We start from the raw sequence: 13,796 nt of genomic DNA, 5'->3' as shown, positions 1-13,796 counted from the left end.
CTCTGAGATTCGGTGTTGCTTACTCTATCAGTGGAGCGAGCCAGATGACCGCAAAATTTGCCTTTTATTTTAGGGACATGTGTTCATGTCTTTTGTTCCTGTAACATTGCAAACTCATAAATTACTTGAAAGGAGTGGTTAGATCTTGCCTCTTCTCTCTATCCTTCCAAACACTGAGCAGAATTTGTGCTTGTTTTCCTGAATACTGTAAAAGGAGCTTGTTGATTTGGCATAAGCAGTGAAGTAGCAGGAAGAATGAGTGGAAGCAGATGATTTTGAGCCTGAGACACTGGAAGAATAATCAAACTTTGACCAAAAGAGGCAGAACATAGAGAAATCACTGAGGTGTGATACACGACATAAAGAAGGAAAAAAATGCTGGCTTCTTAATGATGAACAAGTAGAAAGAACAATGAGTGGGAAACGTGGGGATCTTCTATAGTGAGAACTCTCTTGCCAATTTCATGATCTTGGAGTCTCCTCGGACTGCTTTCGATCCAAGAGCTATGTACTTGCCCCATCATGGCAAATCTGGTTCTAGGTCCTTTTAGATTTTTAAAACTTACTTATTACCCTATGTACTAATATTAGTTTTGTATTTTCCCCATTTTGTATATGTGGTTATTGAGGCTTAGGAAAGTTAAAAAAAATTGTGCAAGTGTATAGAGCGAGAACTAGTACTGTAATTTGGGTCTTTTCCCTCTGATCTGAAGCTTTTCTCTTCCCACTCTGCAGCAACTCCCTCATTCTGCTCTCCTCATAACTCCGTATTTGTTACACTTTCTTTGAGTTTTCATTGATTTAAATTAATAGTATTTCTTTTGCCTGGCTGGGTTACACCAGGAATTATGCAGAATGGGATATCCTTTAAATCTTCATATTGTCTACTTGACATTTTTAAGTGATTTACTATGGTTTATTATTGAAAATGGGAAAAATGGTTTCATGGTGAGACGTTTAAGCTGAAATATGTATACTTGTGCTCTAATGAAATTTAGCTATTTTGTGTCCCTCTGTAAGTAAGAGTACTTATGCACCGAAGGAAGGCCTTGTGTGAGGGTCTGGGGGAGAGAAAGACCAGATCCTCTCTCCTGAAAGAGCTCTAGGTGTTGGAACTTTGGGTGAAGGATGATCAAAAACGGTAACATTTTTGGTGGCACTGAAATATAAGCAAAACTTCGGAGAATTTAGAAAAGAATGAAGATTGGGAGGCTTTTCAGATCAGAGGAAATTTGGAGTGTGGAAGTAGAAAAGTATGTTTAGGAAACAGTGAACATTCAACTTGGTTTGGGCAGTTATAGTGTGTGCATAGATACATAAATGTATGTGTGTATATAACGAAGTATAAATAAAGCAATAGATGTGAGATGGAAAAGTAGGTTTGAGCTAAATTGTAAAGGCTCCAAAACTGAGCCACGGAACCCAAGAGTGCACCAACAGATGGAATGGATAAACACAGTGTGACATATACACACGACAGAATATTATTCAGCCTTAAAAGGGGAGGAAGTTGTGACGCATGCTACAACATGGATTAACATTCAAGACTTCATGCTACATGACATAAGCCAGTCACAAAGGGCAAATATTATACGATTCCACCTATATGAGTAGTTAAATTCATAGAGACAGAGAGTTTAGTGGTGGTTTTTAGGAACTTGATAGAGTGTGGAATAGGGAGTTAGTGTTTAATGGACCCAGAATTTCAGTTGGGGAAGATGAAAGAGTTCTAGGGAAGGATGAGGTTGATGGCTCTCCAACACTGTGAATGTACTTGATGCCACACTTGGAGTACTTAAAATGGTAAATTTTATGTTCAGCATATTTTACCACATTAAAAATAAATTTTAAATTTTTTAACTAAAAACCCGTAAGCCATAGAAATTGGACTTTGCTGTGCAGATGATGGAGAGTCATGAAAATTTTGGAGAGTGGAAGCAGTAACATGATCAGAATTTTGCTTTGATTGAACTGGAAGATTAAACGGAATGCATTGGTAAGTATTTAATTAGGACAACTGGTTAGGAAACTATGACAGGAACCCAGACTGTACACATTAAGAACTTAAAATAGAGAGAAAAGCAAGCATGATATGGTACCTGTAGTTTGATGGATATATATACATAATTACTAGGAGTAGAATTGTGGGGTCCTGGGGTGTATGTTCAGCTTTAGTAGATACTGCCATAGTTTCTCAACATGTTTCTACCAATTTACACTCTTGCCAAGAGGTATGAGAGTTTCTGTTTCTCCATATTCTTCCCAGTGCTTATGATTATCAGTCCTTGTTGCTATAACCATTCTGGTCGTTGTGTCCTGGTGTTAATTTGCATTTTCTGAATGACTCATGAAATCAAGATCTTTTTATATGCTTATTGCCTTTTGGAAGTCTTGTGTATAGTGGCTATTCAGATCGTTTGCCAATTTTTCTATCAAGTGGTCTTTCTCTTGCTATTATATGGGAGGTTGGAGATTTTATATATATATATATATATATATATATATATATATATATTTTTTTTTTTTCCTGAGTATAAGCTCTTCATTGGGTATATGTACTGTAAGTATCTCCCCTTACTTGGTGTTTCATCCCCTTGGTGGGACCAGACACTACATTTAATGTAGTACCATTGATTACTTTTTCCTCCTGTATTAGTAAATTTTGAGTACTCAAGAAAGCTTTGCCTACCCCAAACTCATGAAGACATTTTCCTCTAAATGCTTTATTCCTGTATCTTTCACATTTGGATTTTTAATGATCTGAAATTAGTTTTCACTTATGGCATGAAATAAGGATTAAGAATCTTTCCCTAGGGCGCCTGGGTGGCTCAGTTGGTTAAGTGATGGCCTTGGGCTCAGGTCATGATCCCAGGATCCTGGGTTCGAGCCTCATATCAGGCTCCCTGCTCAGTGGGGAGCCTGCTTCTCCCTCTCCCTCTGCTGCTCTGCCTGCTTGTGCTATCTTGCTCTCTGTGTCAAATAAATGAATAAAATCTTAAAAAAAAAAAAAGAATCTTTCCTTGTAGTAATCAAATGACCTGTCACCATTTAAAAAAAAATCATTCTTTTCTCTATAGCAGTATCACCTTTTTCATAAATCTAGTGATGGAGTATGTATGGGTCTATTTCTGGATTCTTCTGTTGCATTTGCCTATTAGGCTCTCTTTTAGACTCTCTTTTAGTCTTCTAAATAGCCTTCCTCTCAGTGGTTACCTTTGTTATGCCCACCCAGCCCTGGAAATGGAAACTAGCATGTATTCATTATTTATTGCAGCATAACAGATGGTTTAAACTTATTGGCTTAAAGCAACAATAAACACTTAATATTTCGTATGGTTTCTCTGGGAGGGGAATTCAGAAGACTTTGACTTTTGGTGGATTTGGTTCAAGGTCTGTCATGAAATTGCAGTCAGAAAGTTGCCTACAGCTGCAGGTATCTGAAGACTTGACTGGAGTTCAAGTATGTGCTTCTAAGAAGGGCCCATTCACATGGCTGGCAGGAGGCCAAAGTTCCTCACCAAGGACCCTCCTCCTCAGTACTGCTTGAGTGTCCTTACAACATGACAGCTGATTCAAAGGAGAGCAGGAAAGAAGCTGCCGTGTCTTTAACTACTTAACCTTCAAAGTTACACACTGTCATTTATGTAATATCCTGTTGGTCATCCTTCCTTATTCAGCATGGGAGGGGGATCACATAAGGCTGTGCTAGGAAGTGAGACTCACTGGGGTCTATCTTGGAGACTGGCTACTACACAGAAAAGAGAAGATAGCTGGCACCTTGTGTATATTTTTATTGTCTATCTGGGAACTTTTATTCTCTAAGGCCAAAAATCTTTCTTGCCTTGTTTTTACAGTACAAGAATCCCTAGAGCTGTATGTAGTTGGGAAGGTTGAGAAATACCAGTGACTCTTTGTCTACTCCATTTTGTGTCCTGCTGTTCAGAAGGCTGAACTCTGAAGTTCATTCATATTTTCACACTGTGATTTCCTAAGGTCCTCTCCCCATCCCAAAGTGGAAAAGACTGAGGACAGCTGGATCTGTCATAGTTATCAGCCAGCTATTAACAACCTTTTTCTCCATGATGTTTATTTTTCTTCTCTAAGAAATAGTCAACAACAACAATAACAAATGGCCAAATTGTTTTCCAAGGTGGCTATATCATTTTAGATTATTACCAACAATGTTTGAGTGACCCATTTTCTCTGCCTCATCACCAGCATTTTGTGCTGTTACAACGTTTTATTTTAACCATTCTGATAAGTCTGTGATAATATCTCAGTGTGTTTTAGTTTGTGTTTCCAGAATGGCTAAAGCTACTGAGCATCTTTGGATGTGCTTATTTGCCATCTGTATATTCTCTTCAGTGAAATGTCTTTTCATGTCTTTTGCCCCTGTCTTAATTGGATTGTTTCCCTCTTTTAACTTTTCAGTGTTGAGAGTTCTTTATATGTTCTAAACACTATTCTTTGTTGAATATGTGGTTTGCAAATACTTTCTCCCACTCTACAGCTTGTCTTTTTATCTTTTTAAAATTTTTATTATTTAAGTATACTTGATATATAATGTTATTAGTTTGAGGTGCGCAACATAGTGATTTGACAGTTCTATACACTCTGCAGTGTTCATCATGATAGTGTTACCATCTGTCATCATACAACATTATTACAGTATTATTGACTATATTCCCTATGCTATATTTTCATCTCTGTGACTTACTTGTTTTATGACTGGGAGTTTATACCTCTTTATTCCCTTCAGCTATTTCACACATTCTCCCCAATCCCCTCCCCTCTAGCAACTACCAGTTTTTTCTCTACATTCATGAGTCGTTTCTGGTTTATTGTTGTTGTTTGCTTGTTTTGATTTTTAGATTCCACCAGTAAGTGAAATCATATGGTGTTTGCTTTTCTCTGACTAACTTATTTCACTTAGCATAATACCATCTAGGTCCATACATGTCACAAATGGCAAGATCTCACTCTTTTAATGGGTAAGTGACATCCAAGGGTGGGGGGAGGTATCTGTGGGTGTGTATACCACATCTTCTTTATTCATTCATCTGTGGACGGACACTTGAATTGTTTCCATATCTTGGCTATTGTAAATAATGCTGAAATGACTATAGAGATGCATATATCTTTTTTTTTAATTAATTTATTTATTTTTTCAGTGTAACAGTATTCATTGTTTCTGCACAACACCCAGCGCTCCATGCAATACGTGCCCTCCCTATTACCCACCACCTGGTTCTCAACTTCCTTCTCCTCTCCATCTCCCAATGTCCTCCATGTCATTTGTTATGCTCCACAAATAAGTGAAACCATACGATACTTGACTCTCTCTGCTTGACTTATTTCACTCAGCATATATCTTTTTGAATAAGTGTTTTTAGGGATTTGAGGGGAGGGGAGGGTATAAATACCCAGGAGTGGAATTACCAGATCATATGGTATTTCTGTTTTTAAGTTTTTGAGTAATTGCCATACTGTTTTTCACAGTGATTGCACCAATTTACATCTTCACCAACCTTTGTGCACAAGGATTCATTTGCATTTCACCAACCCTTGTGCACAAGTGTTTCCTTTTCTCTGCATCTGCACCAACACTTGTCATTTCTTTTTAATAATAGCCATTCTGACTAGTGTGAGGTGATAGCTCATTGTGGTTTTGATTTGCATTTTCCTGATGATTAATGATATTGAGCATCTTTTCATTTGTCTGTTAGTCATCTGTGTGTCTTCTTTGGGATGTCTACTCAAGCCCTCTGTCCATTCTATAATTCAATTTTTTTTTTGCGATTAAGTTGTGTAAGTTCTTTATATACTTTTTATATAACCCTTTATCAGATAAATCATTTGCAAATATCTTCTCCCACCCAGTAGGTTGCTTTTTTGTTTTGTTGATGGTTTTCTTAACTGTGCAAAGGCTTTTTATTTTGGTATAGTCCCACTTGTTTATTTTTGCTTTTGTTTCCCTTGTCTGAGGAAAAATATCCATAAATATATTGCTGAAGCTGATGTTCAAAAGACTACTGCCTGTATTTTCATTTAGAAGTTTTATGGTTTCAGGTCTCATATTTAGGTCTTAATCCATTTTGAGTTAATTTTTGTGTGTGGTTTAAGAAATTTCATTCTTTTGCAGGTAGCTGTCCAGTTCTCCCAACACCACTGATGAGAATGTCTTTTCTCCATTGTATATTCTTGCTCACTTTGTCATAGATTAATTGACCTTATAAGCATGAGTATTTGGGGGGGGTCCCTATCCGATTGATCTATGTGTTTATTTTTGTGCCAGTACCATACTGTTTTGGTATACTATAGCTTTGTAGTATATCTTGATATCTGAGATTGTGATGCCTCCAACTTTGTTCTTTCTCAGGATTGCTTTGACTATTCAGGGTCTTTTGTGGTAACATCCAAATTTTAGTATTATTTGTTCTAATTTTGTGAAAAATCCTTTTGGTATTTGGTAGGGACTGCATTGAATCTGTCATTTGCTTTGCGTAGTGTGAACATTTTAACACTAATAATTTTTCCAGTTCATGAATATGATATAGCTTTCCATTTGTTTGTATCATCTTCAATTTCTTCCATTACTTTCTAATAGTTTTCAGAGTATTGGTCATTTGTCTCCTTGGTTAAATTTATTCCTATCTATTTTTTTTTTTTTTTTGGTGCAATTGTAAATGGGGTTGTTCCTTAGTTTCTCTTTCTGCTACTTCATTATTCGTGCATAGAAACACAACAGATTTCTGTATATTAAATTTGCATCCTGCAACTTTACTAAATTAATTTATCAATTCTAGTAATATTTTGGTAAATTCTTTAGGGTTTTCTATATGTAGTATCATGTCATCTGCAAATAGTGAAAGTTTTACTTCTTCCTTACCAGTTTGGATGCCTTTTATTTTTCTTCCTGCTTGCTGCTAACTAGGACTTCCAGTGCTATATTAAATAAAAGTGACAAGAGTGGATATCTGTGTCTTTTTCCTAATCTTAAAGGGAAAGCATTTACTTTTTCACCATTGAGTGTGATGTTAGCTGTGGGTTTTTCATCTATGGCTTTTATTATATAGTCATATGTTCCCTCTAAACCAATTTCGTTGAGAGTTTTTATGATGAATTGGTATTGAATTTCATTAGGTGCATTTTCTGCATCTATTGAGATGATTATATGGTTTTTATCCTTCATTTTGTTAATGTGATATATCACATTGGTTGATTTGTGGATATTGAACCATCCTTGCGTCCCTGGAATAAATCCCACTTGATTGTGGTGAATGATCCCCCCCTTTTTTTTTCTCACTGCCTTTGATCAGATCTTTATTCAAAATTTGCTGTTCAAAATGATTTGACTTTTATGGAATAAACAGATTTAACTTTTTATGCAACAAGCTTCTTTTCTTCCATGGTAGGTTTCTTTTCTGCAGGTTTCTTCTTCACTTCTGGTTTCTTGGTAGCAGCAGGCTTTTTTCCCACCAAGGGTTTCTTCTGCTTCTTAGCACGAGCAGCCTTCTTTCCTTTCTTCCCTACCACAGTCTTCTTGCCTGGAACCCTCTTCTATTATGCTTTAGCTTCCAATTTGCCTTATCCATCAGGAGTCTGTGATTCTTGGCCTGGCAAAGAATGGTGTTCTGGCACATGGACTCAACATGATTCTCAGGTTTTTCGGTGGTTTCTTCTTTAGGACTCTGTGATGAGTCTTCTTGCACAGTGCTTGGAGGGCTCTTTGGATCTCTGGGTTTTTCAAGATTCTGCTAAGGTCTGTATTAAAATCTTATGCATTGGAAGGTTGTAGTTACTTTTGAGGGGAGGCAGGCTTATGCCAAGTGACATACTTGCAGATCATCTAACTTGCAGAAATGTGACACATGCCCATTAGGAGCAAGTTAAAAAATGTTCAGTTTGGTTACATTAAGTAAAATAATTCCTGGAATGTTTCCGAAGGCCTTAATGACTCCGTTGTCCTCGTTATAGATGGTGTAGAATCCCCTGTGCTGAATACAATGACTATTTCTTATTTTGCCTTTGCCAGCTCTCATTCACTGAGAGGCATAGACCTTTTTGATGCAGTTCCAAGCTTTAATTTTCTTATGAAGTAAAACAGCCTCCTAGGTCTTCTTGCAGCCTTTAACTTTATCTTCAGCTATCAAAAGAAGTTCAGAAACTTCGGCAATACGATGACTTTTTTTTTTTTTTAAGATTTTTATTTATTTATTTGACAGAGGGATACAAGTAGGCAGAGAGGCAGGCAGAGAGAGTGAGAGGGAAGCAGGCTCCCTGCCGAGCAGAGAGCCTGATGCGGGACTCGATCCCAGGACCCTGAGATCATGACCTGAGCCGAAGGCAGCGGCTTAAACCACTGAGCCACCCAGGCGCCCAATACGATGACTTTTAGACATGACCAGCACTGGTAAAGCTGAGGCAGCCCAGGCAGAGCCAATGGCATATCACTTCTGTGTTGTGTTCGCTCTGGAGTGCCAACAGCACCAGGTTTGCATTGGTCCATACATGCGACACATATTTCTGAAGCACTCTGGCCAGAACGGTTAAGTGTCACTGTCTCGAACTCTGGGAATTGGAACCACAACTCTACCAGTACCCCAAGATTCAGCACTGGTTTGAATTCACTACAGCATATGGCTATTTTTGTTTCTGTACAAGTTGTTGTGAACAAAGTTCACAATATCAGGTCAAATGGGAGATTTGAACACAGCAGGCAAAGTTAAAATTTTTATTTGATGACTCCCCCTTTTCACAGTACACTGATGTCAGTGGAGGAGCACACACTGTTGCAGGGAGAGGAGAGGGCCATGCTCCTCTCAACCCTGTGGCTCCTATAGGAAAAGCATGAATGATCCTTTTAATGCATTGTTGAATTGGGTGTGTTGATATTTTGTTGAGGATTTTTGGATTTATGTTCATCTCTGATATTGGCTTACAGTTTTGCTTTATTTTATAGTATCTTTTTCTGGTTTTAGTATCAGGGTAATGCTGGTCTTATAGAATGAATTTGGAAGCTTTCCTATCTCTTCTGTTTTTTGGAATAGTTTGAGACAAATAAGTATTTATTCTTCTTTAATATTTGGTAGAATTCATATATGAAGCCATTTTGGCTTAGATTATTAATTTGTTGGGAATTGTCTTTTTATTATTACCAATGCACTTTTGTTACTAATAATTGAGCTATCCTAATTTTCTGTTTCTTCTTAATTTAGTTTCAGAAGATTGTGTGTTTCTAGGAATTTATTTCTTGTAGGTCACAGGTTATCAGTTTGTTGTCATGTAATTTTCTATAGTAGTCTCTTACAATCTTTATGGTACTGTCTGGTACTTGTTGTAATTTCTTCTCCTTCATTTCTGGTTTTATTTGAGTCCTCTCTTTTTCTTTTTCTTGATGAGTCTAACTAAAAGTTTAGCAGTTTCCTTTATCTTTTCAAAGAACCAACTCTTGATTTCATTGATATTTCCTACTTTTTTTTAGTCTTGACTTCAGTTATCTCTGCTGTGATCTTTATTATTTCCTTCCATTTAATAACCTTGGGCTTTGTTTGTTCTTCTTTTTCTAGTTCCTTTAAATGTAAAGTTAGATCACTTATTTAAGATTTTTCTTATTTCTTTAAGTAGACCTGTATCGCTATAAACTTCCCTCTTAAGACTGCTTTCATCATATCCCAAAGATCTTGGACCATTGTGTTTTCATTTTTGTTTGTCTCCGTGTGTTTATTTCATTTTTTATCTCTTTGTTAACCCATTGGTTATATAATAGCATGTTGTTTAGCCTCCATATGCTTGTGGTTTTTCTAGTTTTGGGGGATTTTTGTGTGTTTTTTAACAGATTAATATTTTATTATTTATTTAGATTGTATTTGTTTATTTATTTGACACAGAGAGAGAGCACAAGTAGGCAGAGGGTGAGGGAGAAGCAGGCTCCCTAAGGAGGGAGCCCGATGTGGGGCTTGATCCCAGGACCCTGGGGTCATGACCTGAGCTGAAGAAAGATGATTAACTGACTGAGCCATCCAGGTGCCCCTCTAGTTTTTTTTGTTTTTAAGTAGATTCCACTCCCAGCATGGAGCCCAGTTCAGGCCCCAAACTCAACACCCTGATATTAAGACCTGAACTAAAGTAAAGAGTCAGACACTTCATGAACTGAGCCACCCAAGTGCCCCTATTTTGTTTTTTATTGTAGTTGATGTCTAGTTTCCTGCTGTTGTGGTCAGAAAAGATACTTGATATGATTTCAATCTTCTTAAATTTACTGAGACTTTTTTTGTTGCCTGTCATGCAGTTTTTCCTCAAGAATGTTCCATGTGCACTTGAAAAGAATGTGTATTCTGTTGTTTTTTGATAGAATATTCTGCTATCTTTTAAGTCCTTCCGGGCTAATGTGTCATTCAAAGGCATTGTTTCTCTATTGATTTTCTCTCTACATGATCTATTTATTGATGAAGTCAGATGTTAAAGTCCCCTACCATTATTGTGTTATTGTCAGTTTCTCTCTTTATGTCTGTTACGGGTGGCTTTATGTGTTTAGGTGCTCCTCTATTGGGTGCATAGATATTTTCAATTGTTATATCTTCTTTTTGGATTGATCTCTTTATCATTATGTAATGCTCTTCTTTGTCCCTTATTACAGTCTTTATATTAAAGTCTTTTTCATCTGATAATGACATATTGGCTCTTTTTCTCACTTCCATTTGCGTGGAGTATCTTTCTTCGTCCCTTCACTGTCAGCGTGTATGTGTCTTTTGGCCTCTTAACAAAGGCTTTTGCAGAGCAAAAGTGTTACATATCTTTGAAATCTAATTTATAAGCTTGTCCTTTTATGGATTCTGCTTTTGGTGTCAAGTCTAAGAACTCTTGCTTAGCTCTAGATCTGACTGATTTCCTTCACAGTTTTTTTCCCTAAATGTTTTATAGTTTTAAATTTAAGTCCATGATTCATTTTGAGTTAGTGCTTGTATAAGAGGTAAGATTTAAATTGAGGCCCATTCACTTTTTATGGATACACAATTGCTTCAGCATTATTTATTGAAAAGACTGTCTTTCCTCCACTGAATTGCTTTTTCATCTTCATCAGCAATCGGTTGGACACATTTGTGTGGGGCTGTTTCTGGGTTCTGTTCCTTTGTTCTGTGTGTGTGCTCCTGCCAGCACCACATAGTCTTGAGAACTGAAGGTATATAATAATTCTTGGAATCTAGTGAATTAACAACCCCCCTTTTATCTTCCTTTTCAAAATTGTTTTAGCTGTTGCACTTTCTTTGCCTTCCCATACACATTTTAGAGTAATTTTGTCTACATCTATAAAAACTCTTGCTGAGTTTTTGATAGAAATTGTGTCCAATCTGAGCATCAGTTTGGGGAGATGTACTATGCTGAGTCTTCTAATCCGTGAATATGGTACACTTCTCCATTTGTTTTGTTTTTTTTTTTTTTCTTTCATCAGCATTGTATAGCCATCAGCATACATGCCCTGTACATATTTTGTTACATTTATACCTATTTCATTTTTTAAAAGCTATGAATGGCATTTTATTTTTATTCTCTATCCCCACGTGTTCACTCTTGGTATATATTAGCAAATTGATTTTTATATATTCATCTTGTCTCGTGTGACCTTGATGGGCTCACTTATTAGTTCCAGGAGTTTTTTGAGTATTTTTTTCTGAATTCCTTGGGATTTTCTATGTGGAAAATTATGTCATTGCAAAATTATGTCATTTTTTTCTTCCTTTCTCATCTGTATGCCTTTTATATCTATTTCTTTTTTTTTTAAAGATTTTATTTATTTATTAGACAGACAGAGATCACAAGTAGGCAGAGAGGTGGACGGAGAGAGAGGGGGAAGCAGGCTCTCTGCTGAGCAGAGAGCCCGATGTGGGGCTCGATCCCAGGACCCTGAGATCATGACCTGAGCTGAAGGCAGACACTTAACCCACTGAGCCACCCAGGTGCCCCCTTTTATATCTATTTCTTTATTGCCCTGACTAGAATTTTCAGCAATGTGTTGAGTAAGAGTGCTGTGAGTGAGCAGACATCCCTGCCTTATTCCTGATTTTAGGGGAAAAGCATTAGGTCTTTCAATGCGAAGTATAATGTTGGTGTTGATCTTTTGTTGATGCTTTTTATCAAACTAGGGAAGCTCCCCCCCTTCATCTTTTTCTGAGTTTTTATTATGAATAGTTGTCAAATTTTGTCAAATGCTTTTTTCTGCATCAATTGATATGACCATGTCGTTTTTCTTTAGCCTGTTAACTTGGTGGATTACACTGATTGATTTTTGAATATTGAATTAGTTTTACATCCTTGGGACAAGCCCCACTTGGTTATCTTATATAATTCTTTTTATATCTTGCTGTATTCTCTTTGTCTTTTATATTCAAGTCCATGATCCATTTTAGCTTAATTTTTGTAAGAGATTTTATATAGGTAAAAGGATAGTCCTGAAAGAGCTTTCTTCTTAATACCGTATTGAGGACTCATGTTCTCATGTTCTTCTTGCCTTATGTGTCAGTCATCCAACCGTAGATTTTTCATTTCTGTATCATGGACACTTTCAAGCTGAAGGTCCCAGATTTCCTTATAAATATTTATTAATGACCAGAGTTCCTAACAGAATGAAGGGAACAAGATGCTAAAGAACTCACATCATAAAGAATCCACGTACACCTTTATCTTTCTAAATCTCTTTGCTGTAATTCTCTTGCTGTCCTCCTTCCTACTTCCTTCTGTGAACATTTATATATTTAAACTGCATTTATTAGTTTGAATAAATTAATATATTTATAGAGTGAAGAAAGTCAGCAGATCTTTGCTGAGTTCTCATATATGCCAAGCATTTTGCCAAGTAACTTTTGACTACATAGGACCCTAGCATCAAGATGTTCAGAGCTTGGGGCACCTGGGTGGCTCAGTGGGTTAAAGCCTCTGCCTTCGGCTCAGGTCATGATCCCAGGGTCCTGGGATCGAGCCCCACATCGGGCTCTCTGCTCCACAGGGAGCCTGCTTCCTCCTCTCTCTCTGCCTGCCTCTCTGCCTAGTTGTGATTTCTCTCTGTCAAATAAATAAATAAAAAAAAAAAAAAAAAAAGATGTTCAGAGCTTAAAGGAGAGGAAGGTATATAAACAGTTGAAATGCCAAAGAAAGCACAAGTTATTAAGGGAATATAAGATAGGAGCACCAGCTCTACCTGGGGAAGTTAGTAAAGACCTTCCAGCAGTACTGATACAAGCTGGCCCTGAGGGTACATAGGGATGTTCTAGATAGGCAAAGTGAGGAGAAAGTCATTCTAGGAAGATGCAGTAGGTTGTGCAAAGACATGAAGTCATGCAATTATGTGGCATATTTGGAGAATAATATGTAATTTGTTAAGAACCTGTAGTGAGTTCTATGAGATCAGGAATTTTTGCTGTATCCTCAGCACCTAGAATAATCCCTATATCATAGTAAGCACTAAACAAATACCTGTTCAATGGATGAATGGAAAGAAGGAAGGAAGGAGGCATAAATGAGGCCAGAGAGATTAGACAGTTTCAGCAATAAGGACCCTTTCTTAGTAACATATAGCAAATGCCTACCATAAAAATTCATGGAAGAATAGATGTTGTTCGTAATTTACTTGGAAAGAAACAACAAATACCAAAATATCTGTAATATGTTGCAAAAAATGACAGGTCATAAAAAGTACATAAAAAGTATAGGAAGGTTCAGAGGAAGTAGAGGTCTACTTCAGCTGAGAGGATCAGAGAAGTTGTCATTGCAGCTAGACTTTTCAGAGTTGGTTATACTTG

The 13,796-nt window shown here is 37.0% G+C and overlaps 1 protein-coding gene and 1 pseudogene across 1 annotated transcript in view; one reads left to right on the top strand and one right to left on the bottom strand.

The window, feature by feature from the left end:
- The window catches only part of GAB2 (GRB2 associated binding protein 2), a 191,843-nt gene that overhangs the window by 121,276 nt on the left and 56,771 nt on the right, over window positions 1-13,796 (top strand). The gene's annotated exons all lie outside the window — the stretch shown is intronic.
- On the bottom strand, window positions 7,384-8,925 carry LOC123948114 (annotated as a pseudogene).

This window comes from Meles meles, chromosome 8 (assembly GCF_922984935.1).
Source record: "Meles meles chromosome 8, mMelMel3.1 paternal haplotype, whole genome shotgun sequence".
Taxonomy (NCBI): domain Eukaryota; kingdom Metazoa; phylum Chordata; class Mammalia; order Carnivora; family Mustelidae; genus Meles; species Meles meles.
The sequence above is the reverse complement of the archived record's forward strand: the minus strand, read 5'-3'. Positions and strand labels throughout refer to the sequence as shown.